General features: G+C 48.5%; 1 non-coding gene across 1 annotated transcript; it reads right to left on the minus strand.

The window, feature by feature from the left end:
- Positions 1 to 12995: 12995 nt before the first annotated feature.
- On the minus strand, positions 12996 to 13104 carry LOC144709003 (small nucleolar RNA R71). Its single transcript, XR_013582945.1, has one exon. It is a non-coding gene; the product is annotated as a small nucleolar RNA R71 (small nucleolar RNA).
- Between the last annotated feature and the right edge of the window lie 1552 nt (positions 13105 to 14656).

Here is a 14656-nt window from a genome sequence, read left to right on the forward strand (position 1 = left end):
TGCTTTCTCTATACATAGTATTTAGTAATTAATGGCTATTAAAATTTTATTGCATAAGTCTAAAAGCCCAAACAATGACATATTTTACACACCAATTTTAGGCTTATCAATTGGCGTTGTTGCCAGGGAGGCGCAATGAAAATCAAAAGTTCTATACATCAAGAATATACGTATCTAGTGAGAATAGCTGTTTTTGATATACTCTGAACTTGCATTCAAATTTGGATTTGAATTCACTGAATATTCCAAATTTGTCATATACCTTTCCTTTGTTTTGATTTTCATGTTGAGATAATCTGACTTGTCCTCAAAATAAATGATGCAAGATTGAATTTTTAAAGCAGACTATCAGAGTTGTGTATATTTGACCAGTGTCTAGACATCCATTGAGGTAAATTTTTTATTTTGATTTTGGATTCTCACACTCTGATATTACAGAAAGGGAAGATCATCTCAAAGGAGAAAATGGAACATAGTAGAAGTTCGACAAGCAATGCGATCCTTGGACAAGGTACGCATCATAAAACGAGTAGGGAAATGATGGAGTTGAATAAAATTTTCAATTATTTTAGAAATGCACTAGATTCCCATGGAGATACCACTCATAGGAAATAAGAGAATTTTATTAGCCACTATCCCTTGAAGAACACCGTGCAATTAAGTAAAAATTTTATGGGAATCATGGATCAGGAAATCATAGAGATGATCCAAGGAAAAACTTAAAGGGGTTTGAAGAAGGAAAAACAGAATCTTTTCAATACCCTAATTTTGAGTTTGAGGATCTTCTAGAATGTCCTATACACCAGAAGTCCACATCTCTTGAAGCTATAAGTTAAGGTATAAATTCTTATACTAGAAACATAGATGCAAATGTTGCTATCTGTACTAGTAGTAGCTCCTAAATTAATACCACCACCGCTAATATCCCTACTAGATCAAGTTTTCCGATAACCAAGGAATCTGATGTAACACGACGTGCTGGGATCGAGCGGCTTGTGTTACACACCAAAAGGGCTGCTAATCAGTAGTGCAACGACGGAGGACGACCGTAATAGTAACAATGACAAGATGGGCTTTTGATGGGAGACCATCCAGCTTCGAAGACCCCATCAAACCAGTTCATCGAGCGAGAGCTCATGCGGGAGACTCATCCTTCAGAGTACCCAGCCTCTTCAACGGCCCGTGGTTTGACATTATCTTTCCTTGCATTTCTTTGTTTATTAGGGCACGTATGTCACCACCTATCTGTTTGTTTTTGTTTATTCGCACGTGTCTAGGCCACTATATGGACCTACACGTTTGCGCGTGTTAGCGCATGTGCAGGCATGTTCGTGTTTTCTCTCTCCTATTAGGGAGCCAAATTATTATTAATTGGGTCTTCTCCCCTTTATTTTTAAGAGGGAGGCCCATATTTGCACCTATAAAAGTCGGGCCCCCCATAGGAAGAGAGAAGAGAAGAAAAAATGAAACAAATGTGATTTTTAGAGATTTTTCCTGATTTGTTCGTGTCTTTAATTTTCATCCTATTTACAAAAATGCCACTACAAAAGTAGAGAGAGAGAAGGAACCCCTAGAGTTTGCCGGAAGGGGCCGTCGCCATCGCCAGAAACTGCTACCGCCGGTGCCTTTGCTAGAGATTAAGCCGCCATTCCCATGGCTGCCTAGCGCCGCTCGGCACTGCCATCGACCCCATAGGGCCACCAGCAATCGTAGACGGCTGCCAGCGGCCGCCTAGGGCTGCCAACAGCCACCGAGGGCTGCCAGCGGCCGCCCATCGCTGACAGCGGCCATCCAAGGCCCGTCAGCGGCCGCGTAGTGCTGCCAGCGACCACCGAGGGCTGCCAACGGCCGTCCCGGGCCGCCAGCGGCCGCCTAGGGCCATGACGGCTGCCCAGGATCGCACGGGACTCCCACGAGCAGCCGCCAAGGGGTCGTTAGTGGTTGCCTAGGGCCACCCACGGCCGTCCAAGCCGCCCGAGCTGCTCGCGGCCGCTGCACGCGCTAACAAGCGCCGTAGGCACCCACGACCGCTGCCCCCCTCGTGGCTGGCTGACCTGAGACCTGAGGCCTCACATCTGATCTCAGGCCGCCGTGCCCCGTGGTTGACCGAAGGCCGCCACAACCCGCAACAGACCGAACGCCACCGCCTTGCGGCTGACCTGAGGCCACCGCCCCGCCATCGACCGGAGGTCGTCACCCTAGGACCAACTTGAGGCTGCCCTCCTGAGGTCGCCCCTCGGCCGTCCTACGACCACTCTCTTGGTTGCCTCCAGCCAACCCTACGGCCGCCCCACAGTCACCCTTTGGATGCCCTAGCGGTTGTCCCCGCGGACGCGCTTAGGCCACCCACACAACCGCTCTTCGGTCGCCTCCTTCTGCCACCTCGCCGCCACCTCTGTGATTGCATCTTTTGCCACCCATCCACTGCCCTGCAATCATCTCACGCCCACCTCTACGGCAACCCCCAGGAACCAGCCCCGGCTGACAGTGTTGCCCTTCGCACCTCTGTGCCTCTACGCCTCCTCGTCGTGTGGTCCCACCCATTGCTACCCTAGTGCCGCAATCACTGCTACACCCATTGTTGCACCCGTCGCTGCACCTACGTGTTCCCGTCGTGCGTACCTGCTGGACGCCTTCCACGACTACCGAATCAGACCTTGCGTTCGCCTACCACTACTAGTACACTCATCTATTCCCCTCTTGGCATTATATTATTTCCTTCAGTGCGTCCGAACATTTTCTCCATCGCCGGGGCTAGATTGGTGATAGGTAGGATTCATGTTCCGAGGATTAGGATTTCAATTGGTATGTTCTTGGTTCGGATTGTCGAGGGCATGCCCATTAGCGGTAGTAGCCGAGCTCACACAGTTAGCCTTCAACCCAACATTCGGATCATCAGGAGCCTAGTGGCATTTCCAGGTCTTGCTTGCTATAGCCTAGTGGACTTTGGTGTACGTCGATGTTGGAGTTATACTTGTTAGTGATTTTGTTGTTGCATCATCAATTGCATTACGTTACATTAGTCGTATTCACTACATTACATGATTGTCATCACCCTCTCCATGGTGTAACATGAGCCGTTCAATTCCTAGCATACGTCGAGTTACATCAGCTTTGGTTACGGTTTGCTATAGACAACAAGGATAGGCGTCGGCGGCGCAAGGCGGTGGTTGTTCTTCCTGCGGTGCCCTGTACTTTGCGGCGGTGAACTAGAGCTGACATGTCATCTGACGGAGTCTATCTTGACCTACGCTAGGAGACCGTAGCAGCACGCCTTGAATGGGGCAAAGGCGCAGTGGCACAAGGCAATTGTAATAAGGTACTATTGTTCGGCAAAGCGTGAGGTCATGCAGCAATACGATGACGATAACGGCTGTATAGCAAGGTACTGGCAAACAGAGGTAGGCGTCGGGGATGAGGATGGCGGTTGTGCATCTTGTGGCATCATGTACTTCATGGTAGTAACTCGCGATGATGCCTAAGCACCGAAATCAATACCTGAATTTGCGTCGCGAGGAAACACTCGAGAAAGAGGGAGAAGAAGTAGAAAATCTAAACCAAATCTAATTCTGACGGCGGTGGAAACTTCTCGAGAAAACACTAAACGGAGAACACGTTGACACCAAAGAGTTCAGGCGTACCTCGACACCGTAGTGCGTGAAGAGGTTGCGGGGAATTCAGATCGTGATGAGGCTGGGCGAATACGGGCGTTGAGTGGGCCACTGGACGAGGAAGATTCTGGGCGTTCCGGGCGTTGAATGGCCCTGGTAGTGAGTAGATGTCGTTGTCGCAGAGTCAGGCGTAAACGACTACCCGCACGCGCTTCGCGTGCGCGGCTCGAGGAGCGCACGGAGTGCGGCAGAGCGCAACCCAAGCACGCGTAGCGCACGTGGCTCGAAGCGTCGGACGGCGTCGACGACGTTCGACGGCGTGGGGTGCTCTAGGCAACGGTCTAGGATGTGGCTTTGGCGGCCCTGGTAGGGGCGGCCCTAGGCGGGCTTGGGGCTGCCCTGTTGGGCAACCTTGCCGGGGCTGCTTGAGGGCGGCCTTGGGCGTTCTTGGGCGGCCTTGGCGGGGCTACCAGGGGCGGCCAAGGGCTGCCCTATTGGGGCAGCCTGGGGGCGTCCCTAGGCAGCCTTGGTGGAGCCGCCTGGGCGGCCTGGGGCTGCCTTGTTGGGCAGCATTGGCGGGGCTGCCTGAGGGCAGCCCTGGGCGTTCTTCGGCGGCCCTGGCAGGGTTACTAGGGGCGGCCAAGGGCTGCCCTGTTGGGGCGGCTTGGGGGCATCCTTGGGCGGCTTTGGTAGGGCTGCCTGGGGGCGACGTGGGGACGTCCTTGGGCGGCCTTGGCGGGGCTGCCTAGGGGCGGCCTGGGGGCGTCCCTTGGCGGCCTTGGCAGGGCTGCCTGGGCGGCCTTGGCTGGGGCGGCCTGGGCGGCCTTGGGCGACCTTGGCTGGGGCTACTTGGGCGGCCCTGGCGGGGCTGCCTGGGCGGCCTTGGGCGAGAGAGAGGGAGAGAGAGAATGAGAGAGAGTAAGAGAGAAAGCGGATGAAGAGAGAGGAAGGAGAGAGGATGGTAGGCCGACGTCGCAAGGCAACGGTGGTGGCGGCGGTGGTGGCGGCGGTGGTGGCGGCTGTGGCGACGGCGGCGACGGCTAGTGTTAAGAGGGATAGGGGAGGCTGGGTAGTCCTCCAAGAAGAGTTAAACAAAACTAAATTCTTGAAATTATGACTGCCTAAGAGTTTCTTGAAAACAATGGCCTTTATACAGACCTTGGAGGAAAGAGAAATTGACAAGAAAGTAAAGATGTGCGCCGTGTCACACCAAAGGGTAGTTGTGGATCTACCTTTGGCGTCGTGTCATAACGCGCGTAGAGACGTGCACGGGTGGAGACGTGCTAGTTGGCGGTTGTGGCGTGTCGGCTTTAGTGTTGACTTCAGTTGACCATGGCGGGTTGACTTTGGTTGACTCTGGTTGACCGTGGTCCATAGCAGGTGTGTTGACTCCGCTTGACCGTGGTGACACGTTTGTCGATGATATGTTGGCATCCTCGCCATCAATTTTCCGGGGTGCGGAGAACTCGACTCCGTTGAGTAGACGTCTGAAAGCTCTAGTGGGATCACCAGGTCGGGGCGTAGGCAAGCCAGGTCTTCCTCCGTAATCCACGTGTCGTTCATCGATGCTTTGCCCTGCCAAGGAACAAGAAATTTCTACACCGTTCCACTTTTGGTGAAGGTGATTTCTTTGTCCAATATTTCCTCGATGATTTCCTGCCAATCAGAGGGTAGCGATGGGGGAGTGGACAAGTCAAACTCGCTCACCAGAAAGTCCGAGGGTAGAACGTGGCCATTAGACGAAGAAGGTGGGGCTTTAAACGCGACTAAATCCGAGATATTGAAAGTAGTGCTTATTCCCCGCGAAGGGGGTATGTCGACGGCATAGGCATTTTCCCCAACTCGTTGGAGGGTCGGAAACGCCCGGCACTACGAGCATGAATCTTAGTAGCCCGTTTGGCGGAAAATCTTTCCAGCCTAATCCGCACCATCATCATTTCACCTACTTTAAATTCACGAAAACGACGGTGCAAATCTGCGGACTGTTTATATGAGGCATTAATATTTATAATACGTGAACGGATTTCCTCATGCAGACTTCTAATATGATGTGCAAATTCATGACCGTCATCTGAGACTCTAGCATGTGGCAACATAGGTATAAGGTCGGTAGGGGTACGAGGAAGATGACCATGGACAATCTCAAATGGACTCATATCGGTAGTACGGTTAACTGACGCGTTGTAAGCAAATTCGGCACGTGGAATGACAGAATCCCAAGACTTGAGGTTATCTCCCATCAGCGATTGTGATAGGTTGCCGAGGCTCCTATTTACAACCTCGGTCTGTCCATCAGTTTAGGGGTGAAAAGCTGTGGAAAACTTAAGCTTTGTCCCCAAAAGATGCCAAAGGGTCTTCTAAAAGTAGCTAGTGAATCGGACATCTCTGTCTGACACTATGCTTTTTGGAAGTCCATGGAGACGCACTACTTCATTGAAAAATAATTGGGCGACATGAGACGCATCCGAAGTTTTAAAGCAAGGGATGAAATGAGCCATCTTCGAGAAACGATCCACAACCACCATGATGGAATCATGGCACTTGTTCGTCCTCGGAAGCCCTAGCACAAAGTCGATGCTCACATCCTCCCAAGGTTTTTGAGGGACTAGTAGTGGGGTGTAGAGGCCGGTGTTCTGTTTCACCTGCTTAGCGAGAGCACATACACGACATTGAGAGACTACACTTGCTACGTCTCCCTTTAGGGAGGGCCAAAAGAACCGATGATCAACCATAGCTATGGTTTTATCTCTCCCAAAATGACCACTAAGGCCTCCGGCATGTGTTTCCCATACAAGAAAATCCCTAAGAGATGAGCGTGGGATGCATAGGCGACGATCAGAAAATATGAATCCATTCTCCAAGAGAAAATTTTGATTCTCAGGATTCGGGTATTTGCCTAAGGTCTGAAGAATGGGAGAAAAATCCGGGCAATCTGGATATAGGTCCTTCATCTGATCAAACCCAATAACCTCGACTTTCATAACATTCAACAAATGGACCCTTCTACTCAAAGCATCGGCGACTCAGTTCTAAACTCCCCTCTTATGTTTATGGACAAAGGTATAAGACTGAATGAATTCGACCCATTTAATGTGCCTAGAATTTAATTTCTGCTGGGAATGGAGATACTTTAAGGCTTCATGATCAGAGTAGATGACGAATTCCTTAGAGAGTAGATAATGACGCCAATGACTTAAAGATTGGAATATTTGAGCTTAGTGTCATTCAAATTTTCACGAAAGAAGGCAACAGGATGATTTTCTTGACTCAGAACTCCTCCTATTCCTAACCTTGAAGCATCACAGGCGACCTCGAATACTTTTATCAAAATCAGCTAAACGAAAAATAGGGGCCTGAGTCATTGTAAGTTTGATCTCCTCAAAGGATTTATGAGCTTCTACCGTCCATTCAAAATGATTTCCCTTAAGGCATTCAGTCAAGGGTGCCATGATGGTGCTAAAGTTGGATATGAATCGTCGATAGAAAGTTGCTAGACCGTGAAAACTACGAACATTATGGGCATTTTTAGGTGTTGGCCACTGGGTTATGGCGTCAATTTTGGCCGGATCGATGGATACACCTTGGCCAGATAGAATAAAACCTAAGAATGAAACATGACTGACAAGGAAGGAACATTTTTTTGGGTGAGCATACAACTGCTCGGTTTTCAATACTTCGCAAACTAAACGTAAGTGTTGGAGATGATCGGGTGTGGATTTGCTATAGATAAGGATATCATCAAAATATACGACGACGAAATTTCCTATGAATGGTCTAAGTACGTGGTTCATCAATCACTGAAAGGTGCTAGGTGCATTTGATAATCCAAAGGGCATGACCTTCCACTCATATAGTCCGTCTTTGATCTTAAAGGCGGTTTTCCATTCGTCTCCTAGTCGGATACGAACTTGGTGATAACCGCTCTTAAGATCAATTTTGGAGAAAATTGTTGAACCTGGCATCATATCAAACACATCATCGATGCGGGGAATAGGAAACCTATACATGACCATGATCTTATTTATAGCTCTACTGTCAATGCACATACGCCAACTCCCATCCTTTTTTGGAGCCAGTAGTGAAGGAACGGCACACGGGCTAAGGCTCTCTTGGATGAACCCCTTGTCCAAGAGTTCTTGGACTTGGCGCTGTAATTCCCTGTACTGCGGAGGGTCCATCCGATAGTGAGGGAGGTTGGGTAACGATAAGCCCAAAATGAAATCAATAGCGTGCTGAATATCACGCATCGGAGGTAGGTCATTGGACAAATCATTGGGGAAAACACTAGGGAACTCCTCTAGTAGCTGAGAAATCTAGGGGGGTGGGTTGGAGGAATCCTCGGAGGAGTGATCGGGTATCATGGCCAAGCACATAGTCCTTTCACTATCGAGTTCTTTCTGAAATTGGGATCCGCTAACAACACACAAGCCTACGGATGGAGATTTCGGTGAGGCTCTCTACGGACTATGAGTGTAGGGATGCGACATGATTTTCTTGCCCTGATGGATGAAAGAACAGGTATTGCTCTGACCATAGAGGTGTACATCATTATCATACAAACAAGGGCTGCCGAGGATAATGCTGCCCACCCTCATGGGTAGAACATCACACAATATCTCCTCTTCGTAGGATTGAACCTTCAAAGGGAGGCGGCATTGACTCTTCACAGGGATGGATGTAGCATCGATCCAAGACACAAAATATGGGTGAGGGTGATGAATCAAAGGTAATCCCAAACGTGATGTCATAACATCGGAGACGACGTTAATACAACTACCACTGTCTACAATCGTCTTACACATCTTGTCGCCAATTTTAAAATATGTGTAAAATATGGATGTCCTCAATGTAGAATTATCAGTGGTAGGCTGAGTAAGGTTGCAACGGACAATTCCCCTAACTGACGTAGATGGGTCATGACGAGGAAGAGACGCTGGACAGTCTGTGATGCCAATGAAACTCACTAATCCGTCATCATGCACAAATTCATCGAAGACATAACTCTCAACTCGATACTCCTCCTCATCAATAGGTTGCTCATCTATGGTAGGGTCGCTATCGAGGGGCTCCAGTCCTATGTGTAAGGCTCGTGATGGACATTGGGAAGCTCTATGACCTCGACCTTGGCATTTAAAACAAGTCAAGCAGGAAGGACCGAGTTGTGCAGAATTGGGTTGAGGAGGGGCCCTAGCGGTGGACTCGAGGGAGGGTGAAGTGCGAGTATTTGGCGTAGTAGATGATTGAGTCAGAGCGGGTGGACGATGTTCGGTAGGAGTACGAGTGGTGGTAGGAACTGGTGGTGGTGGTGCTGGGAGGGCTAAAGGAGGATTACGCTGAGCCGCACGGTTGGAATAAGAAGGATTAGATAAGTGTGACCGATCGGTGAGAGCAGGGCAATTGTACAGGGGAGAATGATATATATTCTGACAGAGCTCTACGTCTTTTACGATCTGGTAGGCCTGCTCTAGGGTGGCGGCTTTGCGGACTAGCAGCTCCGTCTCAAGATAAGGATTAAGACCGGTTCTAAATTGAGAAATAACGACTCGAGGACTCTCCTCAACCCGACACCTCATGTAAAATTCCTCGAATTGGGTAATGTACTCGGAAACCGGACGTCTACCATGCTGTAGTTTATGCCATTGATCTAGGAGATTATCTAATTAATTTAGTGGAACATATTTCTCACGCTGTTTGTCCTTCATTTGGGGGCAAGTATCGATGGGTGTCTCACGACGGTTATAAATTGAAAATTCAAGGTTTTCCCAAAAGATCTTGGCTTGTCCTCCTAATCTCATCTCGGCGTACTGGACTTTCTGCCACTCTAACATATTGTACCACTTAAAATAACTGATAAATTTAGATTCCCAATCAAGATACTCCTTAGGGTCCCTAGATCCCTCGTAGTATGGAACATCGACTTTGACGTTGCGCTGAATCTGTTGCCATTGGTTGTCGTGATCCGCATGGCGCTGATTGCGAGGGGGAACCACATCCTCGGGTGGATAAGGATCGTTCCTGTCCAGACCATTCCCGTTCCATCCGCGATATCTATCATCAGGCCGAGAAGGATCATTCCGAGGGGTATGATTCCTATCGCGCTCTGGGATCCTTTGCTCCGGTGGATGGAAATCGTCTCGGGGTAAACGATTTCCATCATGCACCGGGGCTCTATCCACAAGTGGATAGGGATCGTTCCGTGGGGTACGATTCCTATCCTGGCCTAGGGTCTTAGGCTTGGGCAGATAGTAATCGTTTTGTGGGAGATGATTACTATCACGGATCGGAGTGTGAATCTCAGCAGGAAACTGATCGTCTCGCTCGGGACAATACAAATTTTGGCTCCCGGATCTATCCTCGGGTCGTATAAGATCATCCTGGTCGCGATGACTCCTATCATGGTCTCGAGATCTAGGATCTGGGGGATAGTGGTTCTCGCGATCACGGCAATGTCGATCCAGACCTCTATTTTTTAATTGGTAAGTCCGTTCGCTCACCGCATCGATTGAACTAGTTAGACGATTATCCATATCGGTAATTCGTGTATTGACATCACGAAAACCGTTCTGGACAGCGTCTAATACACAATCAATGTCCCCTCGAGAGGAGGTCGGTGGGGTGGACGATGACAGCTCATGGACAGGGACAGACACCTCACGATCGTCTTGGGATTTGTCTGTCATCTGAGCGGCGACTCGTTTGCCTGAACACAAATGCATGCAATGGGACTGACAGAGGATGATGAATACAGACCTCTACGATGGCAGAAACGACTGGGCTAACAGGTTAGGCTCTGATACCAATTTAACGTAGGACGGCTATGGAATGGACAACTAAGGAATGGATGACTAAGAAAAGAGCGACTAAGGAGACAGATGGGTTGACGACGAGTAAAGGTTGATAGATGGGTTTTTAGGGAGGGATAAAACAGTCAATAGAAATTCACACAGTCGGATTCGGACTTTAAAATCGATGAAATCTGGTGGTGCAGCTCTGACCCTTATCGAGGGCAGGTGTACTGTCTTCCCCCACCGCGACGATGCCTAAGCACCGAAATCAATACCCGAATTCGCATCACGAGGAAACACTCGAGAAAGACGGAGAAGAAGTAGAAAATCTAAACCAAATCTAATTCTGATAGCGGTGGAAGCTTCTCAAGAAAACACTGAACGGAGAACACTTCGACACCAAAGAGTTCAGGCGTACCTCGGCACCGTAGTGCGTGAAGAGGTTGCGAGGAATTCAGATCGTGACAAGGCTGGGCAAATCCAGGCGTTGAGTGGGCCACTGGACGAGGAAGATTCTGGGCGTTCTAGGTGTTGAACGACCCTGGTACTAAGTAGATGTCGTTGTCGCAGAGTCAGGCGTAGGCGACTACCCGCGCGCTCGATGCCGGCACGCGCACGGGTGATGACTCTCAAATATGTCATCAAATAATTAAACTTTTTAGTTTTCATTCATCAAAATTATAATGTTAATTCATGCTAATATCATGCATATGCATCATTTTATGAAATCACTAACCCCACTTGATCCTTTGAATCAAGTGGAATATATTTAACATTTTATGGTTAGTAAACATTCAGAGACAGGTTAAGAAGATCAAGGAAAGAGACGAGGATCAAGAGGAGCGGGCAAAAATTCAAAGAAGCAGAAATTACGAAAATGCCCCTGCGCATGACTTAAGAGAAACCTATAAATACTCTCTTGAGAGTTGATTTTATGTTGTCCAGAATTTTCTCTAAGGAAGCTAGGGCTTGGAGAGGAAGGTGTTCTGCAGACCCTCCAGTAGCTTATGAGCCATTGGAGCTGGGAGGAGAGGCAAGCTGAAGAGTACCCGCTCAAGAAGATCGCCGACTCGCCAAACAGGACGTGACACGAAGCCGGAGTGATTGAGCTGGTTCAGCTTCGTATTCTTCTCCCTCTTGGACAACCTCGGTTGGGCTTGAAGCAACCTGCAAGGTTCTTCAGCAATCTCCAACCAGAGTTGTTTATGTTTTAGTTAATCCAAAGTTTTTTTGTGTTCAATTCATCCTACTTCTTGTTTTCCCTCAAAAATCTATAGCCTTCTACTGAATTTGCACAAGAATTTCTCACACGCAACCAGCAATCAAACCGCTAGCGACCCAGGCCTCAGCCTAGGTCGCCAACGGCTCAAGCTGCTAGCAGCACTGCGTGTGCAGCAACTGCCCGCGCGCAAATGCTGCCTGCAGTAGCGTAGTGCGTAGCAAGCCCGCGCGCAGCTGCCACTTGCAGCAGCGGCGCGCGCAGGCACGCCCGTGCGCAGGCACGCCCCCGCGCAGCTGCCGCTTGCAGCAGCGTCGCGCGCAGGCACGCCGCGCGCAAGCGCCGCTTGCAGCAGCTGCCTGCGCGCACACGCCGCCGGCAGCAGCCACGCGCAGGCGCTCGCGCGTGCACAAACACCCGCTGGGTGTTTGTGAAATTGCCCCAAAGGGCAAGGGCAAATCTTTAGTAAACGAAATCCTTACTGAATATTTGCTGCACCGAGACTTTTAAAGAAAACTCTGTCGTTTGTACCGAAGATCATTCACCAGCGTTTATACTTGAGTATTGAGATTTAAAAGAACTGATTTGATAGACAGAATTCTTCTGCTATTTTTTGCCGTCTCCCTATGGATCGACCCTCACTCGCCCTAAGCTGTGAGGTTATAAATTTCGTTGTATAAGCTCAATCCTCACACGCATTAACTGATAAATAACCAGTAGAAACCACTAAAATTGAGCTTATCAACTGGCGCCGTTGCCGGGGAGCACGGTATTACAGTAGGAATTTATTTTTTTAATTGTTCAGTAATCTTTTCTTGATTCTCCTTAAGCTGTAGGACTTAAAAATCCTCAGCTCATTGTTCTGCTAACATTTGTGCTGAAGATCTATGGTAGTTACACGCTTAGGAGCTGGTGAGAAGTCTGCAGAAAAAATTAGTAGAGACGCCACCCCGGATTTCACAGTCACACAACCAGAAATTCAGCAGAGAAATATGGCTGAAGAGATACATCAGCAGAATGAAAGGAGAAGAACTATGTTGGATAGGTCTACACCGTCCGGAAGCTTACGACAAACCGATGTAAATCTGAACATCGGTGAAGGTATCTTGTTTCGATACGATAATGCATTGATCAATTCTCTACCTTAATTTAACGGATTACCTGCACAGAACCCTTTAGAATTCCTTGATGATTTTCATATTAGATGCTATTCTCAAAATGTTCCTGGAATATCTACAGAGATGTTAAAAATGAAATATTTTCCTCTAACTCTTAAAGATAAAGCGTTTGCATGGTATCGTAATCTAGGAATCACTTTTAATTCTTGGGAAGAGATGCAAGGAAAATTTCTGCAGAAATTTTACCCTCTCTCCAAAACGAATTTTTATTGAAGAGAAATTCACAATTTCCATCCTCATGACGGAGAAGCCTTTAGTGAGTCATGGGAGAGATTCAATGATTTGTTGAGGAAATGTCCTCACCATGGCATTGAGCAATGTCAACTAGCCCAAATATTTTATGAATCTCTCTCTGATTTTATGAAAAACAAAGTAAATCTCGCTACGGGTGGAATGTTTTATACTGCATATGAGGATGAAGTTTTCGATATTTTGGAGAGAGTTGCAGAAACTGACTTGCAAGAGATTGGGGCCAATCAGAATGGGAGAAACCAGCAGCCAAAAAGAGCAGGAGTTCTGTAGGTGAACGCCAAGGAGGGAGAGCTACAAGCGGGCCTAAGGGAGACTAACCAGAAATTGGAGGAGCTCACCTCCACCTTGAAGAATGTCTTTTTAGGTAACTCTCCTATCATTAAAGCTAAGATCTGCTCTCTCTGCTTCAGCAGGGAACATGAAGATGGAGCCTTCCAAGCCCTGGAAGAAGAGGTGAAGGCCTTCAACCAGCCGCAACAACCGTGGGCAGGTCAAAAGAAGCCAAATTTCCAAAACGGAGAGACCTTCCACCAAGGGAACAAGCTGGCAGCTCAACCTCCGTTCCAGTAGAGACAACCATTCCAGCACAGGCCTCCACAGCAGTACCAGGTTCCATCTCAGAACCAACCTGATTTTTCTTCACTTACTCCTGTCATTTCAGATATGATAGAGAAGCAAAACAAAAGGTTGCGGGCGGAGATGGAGATGAAGATGCAAATGATGATGGAATTTCAAACAAAGCAAGTGCTGGAATCTCAAGAGCAGATGAGGAAGCTATTAGAGAGCTTCAGACCTGCACCACCTGAACACCAAGGTATAACTCCAGAATTCCCGTGCACATCGTATAAACTTCCCACGAAACCATTAGTAAATCCATGCAACTTGCATCATGTGCAGCACTCCATTCACGATGAGACGAATGGAGACAATCCTGAAGTTATAGCAATCTCAAAATTGAGAAATGGAAAAGAACTTCAGGATCCCTATCAGAATTCTGTAGAGAATTCTAAGAAGGGGAATGAACCACGAGAGGAAGAAGGAGAGGATTCTCCCTACGTGGAGGAGCCTCTACCTTCTACGAGTGGGCAGCATGTTTGTGAAATTGCCCCAAAGGGCAAGGGCAAGGGAAAATCTTCAGTAAACGAAATCCTTACTGAAAATTTGTTGCACCGAGACTTTTAAAGAAAACTCTGTCGTTTGTACTGAAGATCATGCACCAGCGTTTATACTTGAGTATTGAGATTTAAAAGAACTGATTTGATAGACAGAATTCTTCTGCTGTTTTTTGCCGTCTCCCTGTGGATCGACCCTCACTCGTCCTAGGCTGTGAGGTTATAAATTTTGTTGTATAAGCTCAATCCTCACACGCATTAACTGATAAATAACCAGTAGAAACCACTAAAATCGAGCTTATCAGCGGGGTACGTAGAGTGCGGCGGAGCGCACCTAGAGCGCGCGTAGCGCGTGCGGCTCGAAGTGTCGGACGGCGTTGACGACGACCGGCGGCCTGGGGTGCTCTAGGCGACGGTCTAGGACGTGGCTTGGGCGGTCCTGGCAGGGGTGGCCTGGGCGGCCTGGGGCGGCCCTGGCAAGGGCGGCCCTAGGTGGGCC

The sequence above is a fragment of the Wolffia australiana genome, chromosome 10 (assembly GCF_029677425.1).
Source record: "Wolffia australiana isolate 7733 chromosome 10, ASM2967742v1".
Lineage (NCBI taxonomy): Eukaryota > Viridiplantae > Streptophyta > Magnoliopsida > Alismatales > Araceae > Wolffia > Wolffia australiana.